Raw genomic sequence first — 18,565 nt, 5'->3', positions numbered from 1 at the left:
CTACACATTGAAATGGCCTTTCCACACATTGTCTCCAGTTGACATTAAAGTCATGGATGGTCACTGAGCCCAAGACATTTGGCTTACAAGACCATTGCCCTCCTTTGAAATGAGTCCAATTCTGTTCTTAATGTTGCTAGACATCTCTGGTCACATACACACCTAATGCATCAGAGCAGACCCAGCCCCAACCAGTCTGTCAATTTCCCAATGCCTTCAGCCGTCACCGCAACAATGGACCAGACACCCCATACTCTTGCAACAGGCTGAGGAGTGTGATCCCTCAATAGCTGGAGGACACCCTCCGGTCTTGAGTCGCAAACAAGAGGAGCACCACCCCCAGATCACCGTGTGGAGTTGCAGAGGAGCCTCAAGCAAGACAGTCCTACAACAGACACATGGAAGGTGGAGTGACACTAACAACTGATTAGAAAGGAGGCAGCCTTAACACTTTTGAGCAGTGACTTAAGCACCTACCATCCAAGGTCACGCTGAAGGCACGGATGGGACTTGAACCCATGATCTTTGGTTTACTAGACCAACGCCTTGCCGCTTGGCCACCATGCCTTGTTTAAAGTGAAAAAATGGGGGTTGTTTCGTTGCAAACAGCAGTCAAACTGATGTCCATTAGAACAAGATGTTAAGCAGCTTTAAGGCACCTCTGCATCCTTTATAAAAGTCTTTGTTTTGTTGTTGTTTTGTTCGTTGCAAACAGCAGTCAAACTCTGATGTCCATTAGAATAAGATTTTAAGCAGTTTTATAGCACCTCTGCATCTTTTATAACCGTCTATGTTTTGTTGTAGTTTGTTTCTTTTTTTGCATACTGACTCTGAAAGCATCCTTTAAAAGCAACTCAATTTCAGTAAAAGCATGCATGCCTCAGCTAACAAATGATTAGAAAGATGCCAAGCTTAATACTTTTGAGTACTGGCTTAAGGTTTTAGTGCTTGCCCTTCGCAAACGCAAAGCATTCCAAGATCACGCTGAAGGCACGGATGGGATTTGAACCCATGATCTTTGGTTTACAAGACCAACGCCTTGCCGCTTGGCCACCATGCCTTGCTTAAGCTGAAAAACCGGGGCTGTGACGCAGATACAGAAATCACATCGACTCGGCTCAAATCACTTTACAGTTCCAGTCTTTGAGATCTCTCACATTCCATGACATCATCATCTTTGATCCTGTCAGTGCTGCTAGCCATCTCCGTCTCTTAAAAGTAGCAAAGGCACATGTCACAATCAGTGTTTAAACTGATCAGTGGGAATAGAAAGAAAGAATGAAGAGTGACCTCTGCTAGTCATTAGAAAGAATGCATGTTTAAGCTAGCTGGTTTCCCCTTCTAGACCCCACAATTGCTTGCATCTGTTTGGACAGGCCATGACTACACATTGAAATGGCCTTTCCACACATTGTCTCCAGTTGACATTAAAGTCATGGATGGTCACTGAGCCCAAGACATTTGGCTTACAAGACCATTGCCCTCCTTTGAAATGAGTCCAATTCTGTTCTTAATGTTGCTAGACATCTCTGGTCACATACACACCTAATGCATCAGAGCAGACCCAGCCCCAATCAGTCTGTCAATTTCCCAATGCCTTCAGCCGTCACCGCAACAATGGACCAGACACCCCATACTCTTGCAACAGGCTGAGGAGTGTGATCCCTCAATAGCTGGAGGACACCCTCCGGTCTTGAGTCGCACCACCCTCAGATCACCGTGTGGAGTTGCAGAGGAGCCTCAAGCAAGACAGTCCTACAACAGACACATGGAAGGTGGAGTGACGCTAACAACTGATTAGAAAGGAGGCAGCCTTAACACTTTTGAGCAGTGACTTAAGCAACTACCATCCAAGATCACGCTGAAGGCACGGATGGGACTTGAACCCACGATCTTTGGTTTACTAGACCAACGCCTTGCCGCTTGGCCACCATGCCTTGCTTAAAGTGAAAAAATGGGGGGTTGTTTCGTTGCAAACAGCAGTCAAACTGATGTCCATTAGAACAAGATGTTAAGCAGCTTTAAGGCACCTCTGCATCCTTTATAAAAGTCTATGTTTTGTTGTTGTTTGTTTCTTTTTTGTACACTGGCTCTGAAAGCATCCTTTAAAAGAAACGTAATTTCGGTAAAAACACATGTGCTTCAGGTAGCAAAGGCAATGAAAGTGTATGCTTTACTTTCTAATGATACTGCCTAAGGGAGGCATGGATTATGTAACTTGGTGGCAGCTCGGAACCCATCATTCCTCTTAATGTGTGAAGAGGCCTCCCATTTACATGAACAAATTGGAATACACTTGATTCAAAGCACTGCAGCATAGTACCTTTAATAACAAGGGCAAGCTCTAATCTCTGTAGTAAATTGTTATGGTCTACAGTAACAAATGCTGCACTGAGGTGTAGCAGGACAGGCACAGAGATAAGTCTATTGTCAGAGACCACAAAAAGACGAAAGGCAACTTTCAGAAGTAACACAAAACTCACACTAAAGGCATGGATGGGGTTTGAACCCATGATCTTTGGTTTACGAGACCAACGCCTTACCACTTGGCCACCACGCCAAACTTGGACATCCAAGGCAGATACAGAAATCACATCGACTCGGCTCAAATCACTTTACAGTTCCAGTCTTTGAGATCTCTCACATTCCATGACATCATCATCTTTGATCCTGTCAGTGCTGCTAGCCATCTCCGTCTCTTAAAAGTAGCAAAGGCACATGTCACAATCAGTGTTTAAACTGACCAGTGGTAATAGAAAGAGAGAATGAAGAGTGACCTCTGCTAGTCATTAGAAAGAATGCATGTTTAAGCTAGCTGGTTTCCCCTTCTAGACCCCACAATTGCTTGCATCTGTTTGGACAGGCCATGACTACACATTGAAATGGCCTTTCCACACATTGTCTCCAGTTGACATTAAAGTCATGGATGGTCACTGAGCCCAAGACATTTGGCTTACAAGACCATTGCCCTCCTTTGAAATGAGTCCAATTCTGTTCTTAATGTTGCTAGACATCTATGGTCACATACACACCTAATGCATCAGAGCAGACCCAGCCCCAACCAGTCTGTCAATTTCCCAATGCCTTCAGCCGTCACCACAACAATGGACCAGACACCCCATACTCTTGCAACAGGCTGAGGAGTGTGATCCCTCAATAGCTGGAGGACACCCTCATGTCACAAACAAGAGGAGCACCACCCCCAGATCACCGTGTGGAGTTGCAGAGGAGCCTCAAGCAAGACAGTCCTACAACAGACACATGGAAGGTGGAGTGACACTAACAACTGATTAGAAAGGAGGCAGCCTTAACACTTTTGAGCAGTGACTTAAGCACCTACCATCCAAGGTCACGCTGAAGGCACGGATGGGACTTGAACCCACGATCTTTGGTTTACTAGACCAACGCCTTGCCGCTTGGCCACCATGCCTTGCTTAAAGTGAAAAAATGGGGGGTTGTTTCATTGCAAACAGCAGTCAAACTGATGTCCATTAGAACAAGATGTTAAGCAGCTTTAAGGCACCTCTGCATCCTTTATAAAAGTCTTTGTTTTGTTGTTGTTTGTTTCTTTTTTGTACACTGGCTCTGAAAGCATCCTTTAACCTTTTAACTGGCAAGGGCCCGCTCTCGGGCCCTCTGTAGCGATTTCCGACTTTGAAGCCTCATAGCGTCACAGTAACGCTACCGTTTGCCCTTACGATGCTTTTATATGACAGATTAGACCCTCAGAATTGGATTGACACCTCATTTGTCCAATCATGTTATGAAATGGGTTCTCCAGAGCCAATAATAAACAGACAGTGTCATGTGACTTTTCTGGACCTGCCCCAAAATCTTGTCCAATCGTTCTGATTGGTCGACTCTGACCCAAAATCCGAAACCACAGATGTATAGCCAATAAAATTCCTGACACGTGGGTATATCGCGCTATGGGGTGGGTTTTCATATGAAACCATAAACTCCCTGCGTAACCAGTGCGTCCTCCGTGCGTGAAACTGAGCAGGAAGTGAGAGTGTGTTTGTAGTCGTGCGTAAACAGTGTTTACAAATCTTTTTCTCGCCAACGGATTGTCGGAATGCACCAAAACCAGACTATATTTATTCAACGAAGTGACGAAATGACTCACGAGAGTGGATTATTGTTTATTAGAGGATTTAATCGCTGATTCGACCGGTTTTACGGAATCTCCCGAACGAACAGCTGTACTCCAACGGCGAACCTCGGTACGTGTTACGTTTTATTCTCAGCTCATCGTCGTATTATATGCTGTTTAGATGTAATGAGGATGAGGAGGACAAAGGCTCAGAGCTTCTTTTTGACCAGTTAAGTGTCTAAAGTTTTACAGAAAGCTTGATGCTTTGTGGTGGGCTTTGTGTACGCTTTGTTTGTGGGGGTGGGGGGGGGCTGTAAGTTGTGTATCAGAGAAGGACTGTTGGGAGGATTGTGGTTTTTTATTTTATGTGTATATGTAGTGTTTACATTTACTGTAACTTTTGATCAATATATAATTTATTTATTTTGGGTGTGTGAAGGAATCACTGAAAATAGACTGGGGGGTTTGTGAATGAAGGCCTAACATTTTCTTCTTTTTCAAATTAGGGCAACCTCTGATTTATATGTCTATAATTGTAATTAATTTGTACTATCAGTAACTTTGTGTATATCAGAGGATTCCTCAGGGTAGTATCTTTGATTAGAGCCCTCATTGATGACCTTATGTTGAAGCATTGATGAGTTACAGACATTTGAAGTTTGGATAACAAAGGCTGCTCACATGTGGCACTTGGCCATCTCCAAATGGCACAAGCAAGACCACACCTGAGATCAACACACAAAAACCTTTACAAAACAGTAGGTTTTTGTGCTATCTTGATAAAATTTGAAATACATGGTAAAAAGACTTGATTCTACAGCTTCATTATATTTTCCAATCCATACCTTCTACACTCAGTGTTTAATTAGATAAAAACTAACAGGAAAAATCCAGGCGAGGTAAAAATTGTCTAATTTTTCTGTGTTCCAAACTTAATAGCTACAATCTCATTACAGTTACAGCATTTTTGACTGCAGAAATGAAAAATATAGCTTGTCTTCTTTACAAAGAGATCAAGCTTTTGCATGTACTCCAAAGAGTTCAGGAACAGCAGCTGATTTAATTTGGGTATGCTTTTTCAGGAGTTTTTGGTGATCTTGGCACCGCCAGTTAAGGGGTTGAAACACTCAGATCAGATACTGAATATGCAAAAGCTTGAGTTGGCAGATATGAAGAATTATCTCAGCCTGCCTTTTAGTGTTATTAAATTAAATATAATAATAAACAGTCCAAAAATAAATGCTCTATGATAAGGCTTAAGTAAACAAACTGCTTGAAACAATCACAAGATTTTCAGACCATCACTGTTACTTTCCAGTGCAGCTGGGTGCCACCTGCTCGAGCCCAGGACCGGCCATCACCAAGAAAAAGCCAATAAATGGACAAGTTCTTATACAGCGCCTTTCTACTCTTTCTGAGCTCTTATACAACACATTTACATTTGCTCATTCCTACAAGCAGTTCCATGTGTAACCAGCTGATGGATTTTATTGTCTAACATTCACACTCCAACACTTGCGCCTGAGCTACAACCACCCACAATAGAGCAGTGTGAATGTGTTTGAGCCTGCAGGCTGCATCAGGAGATGGAGAACAGCTCAAAATAAACAGGAGTGAAATGAACTCAGGCACTCATTTACAGCAATATACTGTATATTTAGCAGCATGATGACAAACCACTGCTTTAGTCTGATCTGCCCGGGGCACAAGCAGTAGACTGAGTGGTGTAACTGGGGATATAGTACAGTAAAAAGAGATGCATGTGTGATGTATCATCCACATAGTGTATGTCAGTCAAACATGACTTAGTTTGATGCATTCAGTATTAAAGAGAAAGCCCTCTGAAAGAATTCTAACATCTCCTGATGTTCTGAGTCTGCTTTACAGAATCTGGTCCAGTGGTCAGTAAATGAGTCTGTTGTTCCAGCCACAGATTAAAACATGTCAGCCAGATCTCCATGTACTGTAACTTTCTTCCTTGAGCTTCTTTGTGGAGCAGTGCGTTACTTATTGAAAAAATGATTTAACAGCAAAGAGATAAAAACAGCACTTAAAAGATGTAAAATTACCACAAAAAACAGCAAACCTAAAAAATGAAAAAGGGTGAGAGAGAGACGGATGAAAAGAAATGCAAAGAGAGTAAAACTGATGAGCAGTAAAAATGGCAACAGAACGAGTACAGCACCACAAAAGATGATGACAATAAGATACAAAACAGCCAAAGACACTTAACACTGTCATTTCAACGAGACACAAAAAGACCTAAGATAGACACAAAAATACTAAAAAGACATCTCGATACTAAAATCTACTTCAAAGCAAAACACAACTACAAAATGGCCACTGAAAAAAATACACACAAATGAGACACAAAACTACTTCAAATAGGGACAAAAACTACTACAAAGACCAAAGCTGCCTTAAAATATACACATACACACATACACACACACACAGAAAATTTGCTTTTGAATATTCAGGCAAATTAATTGCTTTTCTGAGGGCCTAAACGTGCTCAAAAACTCATGAAATTTTGCACACATGTCAGGTCTGGTGAAAATTTACATATTGGGGGGGTGCAGGTGGTGGCTGTTAAGCCACATGGAATTTCAATAAATCAATAAATAAATAATTTTAATTGGCTGTCATTCACACCTACATAGTCCAGTCTGGACCAAACGTCTTCAGTAGGATGAGGGTCCACCCCTGAACACATACATGTGATAATATTTAATGAAAGTCATTGCGCCACCTAGTGGGAATGCACCTGGGGCGAGGGCCCGATCATTGCCGATTATCTGATTGGAGTTGCTGAAAAAGACGTGGGAAATAGAGGAAGTGTTCTGCATGATCTGAAGTGAGTCCACTGTTATAGCAACATAATCACAAGCACCTGTATCCTCACCTGCATCAGCACTTCATCAGTTTCATATATATATTCAAAAGAAGGAATCGCCTGAGCCCCAACACTGTCAAAATTTCCTTTACTTGTGAATAAAAATCAGTGAATTCCCACCACAAACACCTCAAACAAAGTTCTTCCTGTAACTGTTTATCTACAAACACACAGACACAGTTTATATGCAGTACTTTATTGGTATACCACTACTGATCTATTTATACTTCCGATATACAGTACCACAATCAGCATAGATTTATTTATTAATCTGGTTTTACAATACCTCAAATCAAGATTTTGACATAATTGCATAATTATGCTAAAAGATCCCCCAGCCAACATGTAACATAACAGTAACATAACGGGCTCTGGACATTTGCTGTACAGCATTTGTTCTGCAAATGTCCAGCAGATGTCAGCACTCCTATACGAGCGGTAAAACGGGGCTTCATGTGATCCGGCTTTTGGTGAAGCAGCTGGTCGGAAAGATTTGACACATTCACAAATCACAAATCAGAACCTGAGCCCCATAAAAGAGGTCACAGGTTACACATCTTGGTTCGCACAACAATGGAGGCAAATGGAGGAGAAAGAGGACAAAGAAGAGGACGAGCACAGCACCAGCTCCACCACCAGCAACTATTACTAATTAGATGAGTTGAGCAGAGGGTCCAGAGCTGTTATACTGTAGCAAATATTATACGGACCTTTTGGAATAAGAATAGGTAAGTAAACCTATTACCTATGCCATACTACTGAACTGTATACACCACAACTGTATACTGCAGTGTAGTGCCAGATCATCATTTACAGTAGAATTTTACTTTACACTAATAAACATTCACATAATGTTTCTGCAGAACTGCAAGACTACCCTGTACTAAAGGAAGGAGACGGCTGCTCACCCCAGAGCAGAAACAGGAAATCATGAACATGGGCAGAGCAGACAACAGCATACACCTCCAACAAATACATCATTACAGACAATGTCACATTTGCCAATAACCATTCTGTGAGTTTATCTGCACTGGACTATATCATTCATAGACATCAACTAAGCCAGAGCAGTCCAGGTAAATTGATTAGTTTAGCACCATACCCATTCATTCAGGCACTCCCTTCTACAGATAAGTGCTTACTATCCAACATTCATACTCTGATGGTTGAACTGGAGATGCAACTTGGGGTTCAGTATCTTGTCCAAGGATACTTTGGCATGCAAACTGGAGCAGCCAGGAATCAAACTACCAACCTTCCAATTAGTAGCTGACCTGCTCTACCTCCTGAGCCACAGCCACCCCAGGTACGTTGTTGTCTGGGGCAATGTTAGTTTCCAACGGGCTGTTCTGGTATAAAACTGCTTCACTGATCATCGTTATGAATTACCTCAACGGCAGACCACAGGCTCAGGGACTGACTGTGATCAGCAGTACTGGTGCACCACAGGGGACTGTCCTCTCGCCTTTGGTTTGAATATCCCGAATCACACACTCTTTTGACCAAACTGCAAATACAGTTCAGGCACTTAGACACATCCAGTGCAACTCAATCACTCTCTATTGCAAAACAGCAAACACATTCTCAGTCATTCACACCTGCATTGTAAAACCATAAACACTGGCACCAAAATGTGAACACAACTCCAACACTGCTGTCATCTGTTGTATACAGCAACTCACAATTGAACACACGTGTCCAATGATGTGAGCAGACCAACTGGGCAGGAAAAGTCAGTTTAGTGTGTCGGTGGCACGTGTGCATCTGCAATGGACAGACACACACAGAGAGGCAGAGGAGGAAGAGTGCGTGTGAGAGGTACCGGACGAAGAGGAAGGTGATGAGGACAACCAAGAACCATCATCACTGATGAGATATGGGCAACCATTGTACACATTGTCTTCGTCCACAGGATGACCATGAGGGAAGCAGGACAAAGGGTCCAACCGAATCTGAGCAGATTCTCTGTGGCAGCATCATCAGGACATTCACTGTTCATGCTGTACAGCATTTGACACACAGTCTGCCACACTGCAGGTACTGTGATGTTTATTACAGTGCACTGTCCACTGGCAACATACATTCGTAAGTGCACTCCCCCTTTCCCAGAATTGAACAACAGCCACATGTGGGTGGCAGCAGCACCCTTTTCACGCAACATGTGGAAGTCCTTGGTCAGTGGGGTGGCAATGTCACCCACTGTGAAGCCATTGTTAACTGGGGGGGGGTCCTCCACCATCATGCTAACCTGGGGCCATACAACACTGGACACCTCCTCACATTCCTGGGTGGTATACAGCGCATGAACAGCTGGATCAGCAAGCAGTGCCTCCTCTATAGGTCATAGTTTGGGACAATGTGAACTTTCACCGTGCCGTCCAGATGACTCACAAACAACCAGCACTACATGAACATGTTCCATCCACCTTACAGCCCTTTCCTCAATCCAATAAAGGAGTTTTTCTCTGCGTGGAGGTGGAAGGTGTTTGACCGACAGTCCTGCACCAGGGAGAATATACTGGAAGCAATGGAACAGGCTTGTTATTGTAGAGTCCTGTAAAGTCTGGATTTGGCACTCAAGGCGGGGTTCCCCCATTGGATGTGATGTGGATGAGGTCCTCTGGCTGGACCACGCACACAGACATGATGGTGCAGAATGAATGTGCTGTACGGTGATGTGCTTTCTGTTGTATGTTATTTTAGTTCATTTTTTTAATTTACATTTTTTTTTTGTCTACATTCAGCACTGTCATGTCACTCTGACTATGGCAGTGTTCACTGTACACACTTGAAATAAATATTTTCTGTTGACTACATGCCCTGGATGCTGTGTCTTAAATTATTTGATGTAGTGTGTAACAGATGGTCTTTGAATAGATTTATTATTTGCACACAGGTAACTGCTTTTTGCAGTGATTACTTGATTTTTGATGGGAAAGTCTGGGATTTTAGGAACTTAGCTTGAGTTTTTGGATTTGTGTTTAAGGTTTTGGGAAAATGGGTGGTGGACTCATGAAATGTGAGTTAGCAGTTCAGAAATACTGTAATAAACTCTCAAAAGGTATAATTATGGTAATTTCACAGATGCTGTATTTTATTTTACCAAAAATTGTAAAATTACAGGAAAGTAATAAAAATAGAAATGCACATTCTATGATATTCTTAATATATCCACAAATGTACTGAGTATAAGCAGTATATGTTCCATGCCTGTGTAATTACAGACTTGAGTCATTAAAAATACTATCAATATACTTTTACATATACCTAAAAAGTTTGTAACATTAAAAATATATAAATATTGTAATTAATAACTGTTGTCCTATTCAGAGTACCCAGCCTCCTTGGAGTCACTGGGCAGGGTGCTCAAGGACTGCATCATCCTACTGGGAGACTACAGTGCTCATGTGGGCAATGACAGTGTGACCTGGAGGGGCCTGATTGGAAGTAATCTCATGTCTGATCTGAACCCAAGTAGTGTTCTATTACTGGAGCCATATTACAGCAGTAATATTTCATTATTATACAACATAATGCTAATGAATGTTGATTGTACAGCTGAGTACAGTAGAATATTTAGAAAGCCAATTACTAGTTTAACAACAATATTTTGATTTTTTTATGGGTGGTATTTTATTACATTAATTATGGACAACATTTTTAAACATAAAATTACATTATAAAACCGAACTAATAACTTCTAAATGTATTACGACAATGTTTTGCCATATTATTCATTAATTTCATTGTTTTTACAAATACCTCTTTCTACATCCTTGCAAATCTGCTGGCCCATCAAGGACACCATCAATGTCACTGTGGACCCACACCGATATGCATAACGGAAGAACTGGTCCAGAACTGGACGCCATCTCCTTTGTGGTTCATACCGTCCTCACTCACCTGGATTGAAAGGACTCCTATGTCCATATTCTTTGTGGACTTCATATCAGTCTTCAACACCATCATTCCACAGAACCTGGTGCACAAACTGTTCACACTTGGACTGAGCTCCTCCCTCTGCAACTGGGTCCCAGACTTCCTGACAAACAGGCTGGAATCTGTGAGGATCCACGACGTCTCCTCCTCCTCCATTATCCTCAGAACTGGCTCCCCCTAGGGCTGTGCGCTGAGCCCTCTCCTGTTCACCCTGCTCACATATGACTGCTCAGCAAAACACCCAGGCTGTCATATTGTGAAGTTTGCAAATGACACAGCAGTGGTCGGATACATCGCTAACAATGATGTATCCAACAGTGATGCATAGAGAACAATCTCTGCATCAGTGTGACAAAAACAAATGAGATGATCGTAGACTTCAGAAGGATCAGATACCCACTCCTCTCCCTGCACGTTGGTGGAAGTGGTCCTCTACTTCCTCAGGAGGCTGAGGCACACTGGACTCAGAAGCTCAGTCCTCTCCTCATTCTACAGATGTGTGGTGGAGAGCGTCCTGGGCTCCTGTATCACTGTGTGGCACAGAAGCTGCTCTGCAGCAGAGAAGAAAGTTCTGCAGAGGGTGGTGAAGGCCGAACAGAGGACTGTTGGAGTCAGCTTTCCACCACCACAGACATTTACACCTCCAGATGCTGGAAAAGGGCCACCTGCATGCTGAAGGAGCCCACACACACCAGCACACACACTCTTTGTTCCTCTCCCCTCAGGCAGGAGGCTGTGCAGCATCAAGAGCAGGTGAGGCTGTGTAGCTGGACTGCTCTTGCACAATTCTGCATACATCCATGTTGCTGTTTCACATACTTACTGCTGCTGTCATTTGCCCAAGTCACTGCTGTGGCACCATGGGTCTCTACCATCACTCCACATCCTAAACTGTAATGCCATATTTTTTTTTTAGTATTTATTAATTTATTAATGGTTAATAGTACATATTGCATGTATGTTTATATGCGAGTGTGTGTGCGCACTCGCATATATATATATGTAAATATATGTAGCTGTGGCTACATTAGTAGCTTACCACCACCAAGTATGATTGAGGTGTGAATGAATGGTGCACGGAATTGTAAAGCGCTTTGAGTACCTTGAAAAGCGCTTTATAAGGCTATGGCATTATTACTGATGTTTTCTTTTAACAGTGTAACCTGTAGAGGTCTGTGTGTCCCTCCATGGATATGCCTCCTCTGACCATCACTGCCCACCACCAAACTAGTGATACTGAACGACGTTACAGGCAGCATAACGTTCTCCACGGCGTCTCCAGATCCTTTCATAGACTACAGTTCAGCTTTCAACACTGTCATCCCAAGCAGGCTGGTTGAAAAGCTGTTCACCCTCGGAATACCACCCTCCCTCTGCCGCTGGGTCTTGGACTTCCTTACAGACAGACCTCAGGCAGTCAGAGTTGGTACCAGGACATCAGAAACAAAGACAGTGAGCACTGGGACCCCACAAGGCTGTGTGCTTAGTCCTCTCCTGTACACCCTCTTCACCTACGACTGCATCCCCTCCCAAAGCAACACCTCCATCGTCAAGTTTGCTGACGACACCACCGTCATTGGGCTGATTACTGGGGGAGAGGAAGCAGCTTACAGGGAAGAGGTGGCCCAGCTGGTGTCCTGGTGCCAGGAAAATAATCTCTCCTTAAATACAGAGAAGACTAAGGAGATGATTATTGACCCGAGGAAGAGAAGAGACCAGCATGCTCCATTATTCATCAACGGGACTCAGGTGGAGAGAGTGAAGACTTTCAAATTCCTTGGCACCCACATCAGTGAAGACCTCACCTGGACCTACAACACAACACAGACTGTCAAGAAAGCTCAGCAGAGACTCTTCTTCTTAAGGAAACTGAGTAAATTCGGATTATCCCCTAAGCTCCTCAGCAACTTTTACAGATGCACTGTGGAGAGCATCCTGACAAACTCCATCACGGTGTGGTATGGAAACTGCACCAGTCAATTCAATTCAATTCAATTCAATTCAATTCAATTCAATTCAATTTTATTTATATAGCGCCAAATCACAACAAACTGTCGCCTCAAGGCGCTTTGTATTGTGGGTAAAGACCCTACAATAATACAGAAAAAACCCAACAGTCAAAACGACCCCCTATGAGCAAGCACTTGGCGACAGTGGAAAGGAAAAACTCCCTTTTAACAGGAAGAAACCTCCAGCAGAACCAGGCTCAGGGAGGGGCAGTCATCTGCCGCGACCGGTTGGGCTGAGGGGAGAGAAAGACATGCTGTGGAAGAGAGCCAGAGATTAATATCAATTAATGATTAAATGCAGAGTGGAGTATAAACAACGTAAATAAGGTGAATGAGAAACAGTGCATTATGTGAACCCCCCAGCAGACTAGGCCTATAGCAGCATAACTAAGGGATGGTTCAGGGTCACCTGATCCAGCCCTAACTATAAGCTTTATCATAAAGGAAAGTTTTAAGCCTAATCTAAAAAATAGAGAGGGTGTCTGTCTCCTGAATCCAAGCTGGGAGCTGGTTCCACAGAAGAGGCGCCTGAAAGCTGAAGGCTCTGCCTCCCATTCTCCTCTTAAGTATCCTAGGAACCACAAGTAAGCCAGCAGTCTGAGAGCGAAGTGCTCTGTTGGGGCGATATGGTACTATGAGGTCTTTGAGATAAGATGGTGCCTGATTATTCAAGACCTTGTATGTGAGGAGAAGAATTTTAAATTCTATTCTAGATTTAACAGGGAGCCAATGAAGAGAAGCCAATATGGGAGAAATATGCTCTCTCTTTCTAGTCCCTGTCAGTACTCTAGCTGCAGCATTTTGGATCAGCTGAAGGCTTTTAAGGAAGCTTTTAGGACAGCCTGATAATAATGAATTACAATAATCCAGCCTAGAAGTAATAAATGCATGAATGAGCTTTTCAGCATCACTCTGAGAAAGGATGTTTCTAATTTTAGAAATATTGCGCAAATGCAAAAAAGCGGTCCTACATATTTGTTTAATATGTGCATTGAAGGACATATCCTGGTCAAAAATGACTCCAAGATTTCTCACAGTGTTACTGGAGGCCAAAGTAATGCCATCCAGAGTAAGTATCTAGTTAGACACCATGTTTCTAAGATTTGTGGGGCCGAGAACAAGAATTTCAGTTTTATCTGAATTTAGAAGCAGGAAATTAGAGGTCATCCAGGCCTTAATGTCTTTAAGACATTCCTGCAGTTTAACTAATTGATGTGTGTCATCTGGCTTCATTGATAGGTAAAGCTGAGTATCATCTGCATAACAATGAAAATTGATGCAGTGCTTTCTAATAATACTGCCTAAGGGAAGCATGTATAATGTAAATAAAATTGGTCCTAGCACAGAACCCTGTGGAACTCCATAATTAACCTTAGTGTGTGAAGAAGACTCCCCATTTACATGAACAAATTGGAGTCTATGAGATAAATATGATTCAAACCACTGCAGTGCAGTACCTTTAATACCTATAGTATGCTCTAATCTCTGTAATAGAATGTTATGGTCAACAGTATCAAAGCTGCACTGAGGTCCAACAGGACAAGAACAGAGATGAGTCCACTGTCAGAGGCTCTAAGAAGATCATTTGTAACCTTCACTAATGCTGTTTCTGTACTGTGATGAATTCTGAATCCTGACTGAAACTCTTCATATAAACCGTTCCTCTGCAGATGATCAGTTAGCTGTTTTACAACTACTCTTTCAAGAATCTTTGAGAGAAAAGGAAGGTTGGAGATTGGCCTATAATTAGCTAAGACAACTGGGTCAAGTGATGGCTTTTTAAGCAGAGGTTTAATTACAGCCACCTTGAAGGTCTGTGGTACATAGCCAACTACTCAAGACTGATTGATCATTTTTAAGATTGAAGCATCAATAATTGGAAAGACTTCTTTGAACAGTCTAGTAGGAATGGGATCTAACAAACATGTTGCTGGTTTGGAGGAAGTAACTATTGAAGTTAACTCTGAAAGATCAACTGGAGCAAAAGAGTCTAAACAAATACCAGCAGTGCTGAAAGCAGCCGAACATGAAGAATAATCTTTGAGATGGTTATGAATAATTTTTTCTCGAATGTCTAAAATTTTATTTGTAAAGAAATCCATGAAGTCACTACTAGTTAACATGAAAGGAATACTCGGCTCTACAGAGCTCTGACTCTTTGTCAGCCTGGCTACAGTGCTGAAAAGAAACCTGGGGTTGTTCTTATTTTCTTCAATTAATGATGAATAGTAAGATGTCCTAGCTTTACGGAGGGCTTTTTTATAGAGCAACAAACTTTTTTTCCAGGCTAAATGAGCATCTTCTAATTTAGTGAGACGCCATTCCCTCTCTAGCTTTCGGGTTATCTGCTTTAAACTGTGCGTTTGTGAATTATACCACGGAGTCAGGCACTTCTGATTTGAAGCTTTCCTTTTCAGAGGAGCCACAGTATCCAAAGTTATACGCAGTGAGGATGTAAAATTATTGACGAGATAATCAACCTCACTGGGAGCAGAGTTTAGGTAGCTGCTCTGCACTGTGTTGGCACATGGCACTGAAGAGCATAACAATGAAGGAATTAGATCCTTAAACTTAGTTACAGCACTTTCAGAAAGACTTCTACTGTAATAAAACTTATTCCCCGCTGCTGTGTAATCCATTAAAGTAAATGTAAATGTTACTAAGAAATGATCAGACAGGAGGGGGCTTTCAGGGAATACTGTTAAGTCTTCAGTTTCTATGCCATATGTCAGGACAAGATCCAGAGTATGATTAAAGTGGTGGGTGGGCTCCTTTACATTTTGAGAGAAGCCAATTGAATCTAACAATAGATTAAATGCAGTGTTGAGGCTGTCATTCTCAGCATCTACATGGATGTTAAAATCACCCACTATAATTATTTTATCTGAACTGAGCACTAAATCAGATAAAAAGTCTGAGAAATCAGACAGAAACTCTGAGTAAGGACCAGGTGGACGATAGATAATAACAAATAAAACAGGTTTTTGATTTTCCCAATTAGGATGGACAAGACTAAGAGTCAGGCTTTCAAAAGAATGAAAACTTTGTCTGGGTCTTTGATTAATTAATAAACTGGAATTGAAGATTGCAGCTAATCCTCCTCCTCGACCTGTGCTTCGAGCATTCTGACAGTTACTGTGACTCGGGGGTGTTGATTCATTTAAACTAACATATTCATCCTGCTGTAACCAGGTTTCTGTAAGGCAGAATAAATCAATATGTTGATCAATTATTAAATCATTTACTAATAGGGACTTGGAAGAGAGAGACCTAATGTTTAATAATCCACATTTAATTGTTTTATTTTTTGGTGCAGTTGATGAAGCTGTATTATTTATTGTTTTTGAATTTTTATGCTTAAATAGCTTTTTGCTGATTTTAGCTTTGGTGTTTGGTGGTCTGGGAGCAGGCACCGACTCTATGGGGATGGGGTTTTGGGGGGATGGCAGGAGGAGAGAAGCTGCAGAGAGGCGTGTAAGACTGCAACTCTGCTTCCTGGTCTCAACCCTGGGTAGTCAGTTTTTAGGAGGGTTAATAAATTTGGCCAGATTTCTAGAAATGAGAGCTGCTCCATCCAAAGTGGGATGGATGCCGTCTCTCCTAACAAGACCAGGTTTTCCCCAGAAACTTTGCCAAGTCAGGACAGGAAGGCTCTCCAGCGTGTCATCAAAACAGCACAATTCATCTGTGGAGCTGCCTTCCCATCACTACAGGACACTTATAATACCCGGGTAATAAAGAGGGCACACAACATCATCAAGGACCGTACCCACCCACAGCACACACTGTTCACACTCCTGCCGTCTGGCAGACGTTACAGGAGTGTAAAAGCAAGAACAACCAGACTAAAAAACAGTTTCTATCCACAGGCCATCAGGCTACTGAACCACTGACTGATTACCAAACTGTGATTACCTGCCTTTCTTTCATCTGTATATATCTGTATATATTGCACTTGCTTTATTATTTATTTATTTTTATTTTCTACTTTTACTTTCCTAATATACTAGTTCTTAAATTTTATTTTAACTTAGTTGCTTATTTCAATTGTTTGTAAAGCAGTCGCAAGTAAGAATTTCATTGCTCAGCATAACCACAGTGTTTTGCGGTGTACATGACAATAAACTTCTTGAATATCTGTCATAGGCTCTCAGAGTCAACCTGCGCAGTGGTGGACCTGCAAATTCCAGTATTCTTTGGCAAATGCAAACTGGGCTCCATGGGGGCAGCCAGTGAGCACAGGACCCACTAGAGTAGTGATTCCCAAAGTGTGGGCCAGGGCACCCTGGTGGGGTGCAAAGGTAGTGCAGGTGGGCTGCACATAGTAGTAAAAATACAGACAAAAATTATTCACATATGTACAATTACATAACTATATAAATGTATTTATTTACATTTAAAGTAAATTAAAACTTGTAACAGACGGTGGTTAGTTTGTGTTATTACTAATTATTCTAATTTAAATTTACACATCTTGTATTAAAGTGTCCCAGTGGTAGGCGGGTCACACACTGGCCTAAACAGTTTACATATGACTGGATAACATTAGCAATTTATAGCCAACAGCTTGTGTTTAAGATTTAAGATTAGAAGGGCCCCATGAGATTTTCTGTTTTGTGAGCCGCAGCACTCCTGACTTTGGGAATGGCTGTACTAGAGGATATCAGGCCCTCAGGCCACCTGTCTTGGTCAGACTTTCAAACTGGTGGTCTGCTGGAGGTTATTTTTTAGGGCTCTGGCAGCATTCATCATGTTCCTCCTTGCACGAAGGAGCAGATACAGTCCTGCTGATGGGTTAAGGGCCTTCTCCAGTCCTGTCTGGCTCTCCTAAAGTAACTGCCTGTCCCCTGGAATCTTCTCCATGCTCTTGAGACACAGCAAACCTTCTCGTGTAAGATTGCGCATCAACATGTGCAATCTTAGAGGAGCTGGACTACTTGTGCACCTCTGTGGGGTCCAGGTATTGATTGCCTCATGCTACCAGTAGTGACACTGACCCTAGCCTAACGCAAAACTAGGGAAAAACAGACAGAAAAGATGGCATTACTTTAGCCTCCAGTAACACTGTGAGAAATCACCAGGATATGTCCTTCAATGCACAAATTACACAAATATGTAGAACCGCTTTTTTGCATTTGTGCAATATTTCTAAAATTAGAAACATCCTTTCTCAGAGTGATGCTGAAAAGCTAATTCATGCATTTATTACTTCTAGGCTGAACTATTGTAATTCATTATTATCAGGCTGTCCTAAAAGCTCCCTGAAAAGCCTTCAGCTGATCCAAAATGCTGCAGCTAGAGTACTGACAGGGACTAGAAAGAGAGAGCAGATTTCTCCCATATTGGCTTCTCTTCATTGGCTCCAGCTCCCAGAATGAGCTCCCAGTTTGGATTTGGGAGACAGACACGCGCTCTGTTTTTAAGATTAGGCTTAAAACTTTCCTTTTTTTTTTTTTTTTGATAAAGCTTGTAGTCACGACTGGATCAGGTGACTCTCCCTTAGTTATGCTGCTATAGGCTCAGGCTGCTGGGGGTTCCCACGATGCACTGAATATTACTTTTCATTCACTTCTTTTTACTCTGCTTATACACCATAATGTTAAATAATACAAAAAAAGTGTTTTAGAT

The 18,565-nt window shown here is 42.1% G+C and overlaps 5 non-coding genes across 5 annotated transcripts; all 5 read right to left on the bottom strand.

Moving 5' to 3' along the window:
• Positions 1-495: 495 nt before the first annotated feature.
• Positions 496-567, bottom strand: trnat-agu (transfer RNA threonine (anticodon AGU)). Its single transcript has one exon. It is a non-coding gene; the product is annotated as a tRNA-Thr (tRNA).
• A 421-nt stretch (positions 568-988) lies between these two features.
• On the bottom strand, positions 989-1,060 carry trnat-ugu (transfer RNA threonine (anticodon UGU)). Its single transcript has one exon. It is a non-coding gene; the product is annotated as a tRNA-Thr (tRNA).
• Positions 1,061-1,865: 805 nt separating this feature from the next.
• trnat-agu (transfer RNA threonine (anticodon AGU)) lies at positions 1,866-1,937 on the bottom strand. Its single transcript has one exon. It is a non-coding gene; the product is annotated as a tRNA-Thr (tRNA).
• Positions 1,938-2,488: 551 nt separating this feature from the next.
• trnat-cgu (transfer RNA threonine (anticodon CGU)) lies at positions 2,489-2,560 on the bottom strand. The gene has a single exon. It is a non-coding gene; the product is annotated as a tRNA-Thr (tRNA).
• A 798-nt stretch (positions 2,561-3,358) lies between these two features.
• trnat-agu (transfer RNA threonine (anticodon AGU)) lies at positions 3,359-3,430 on the bottom strand. Its single transcript has one exon. It is a non-coding gene; the product is annotated as a tRNA-Thr (tRNA).
• Between the last annotated feature and the right edge of the window lie 15,135 nt (positions 3,431-18,565).

This window comes from Archocentrus centrarchus, chromosome 2 (assembly GCF_007364275.1).
Source record: "Archocentrus centrarchus isolate MPI-CPG fArcCen1 chromosome 2, fArcCen1, whole genome shotgun sequence".
NCBI lineage: Eukaryota > Metazoa > Chordata > Actinopteri > Cichliformes > Cichlidae > Archocentrus > Archocentrus centrarchus.
This window is presented reverse-complemented; position numbering and strand designations above follow the sequence as displayed.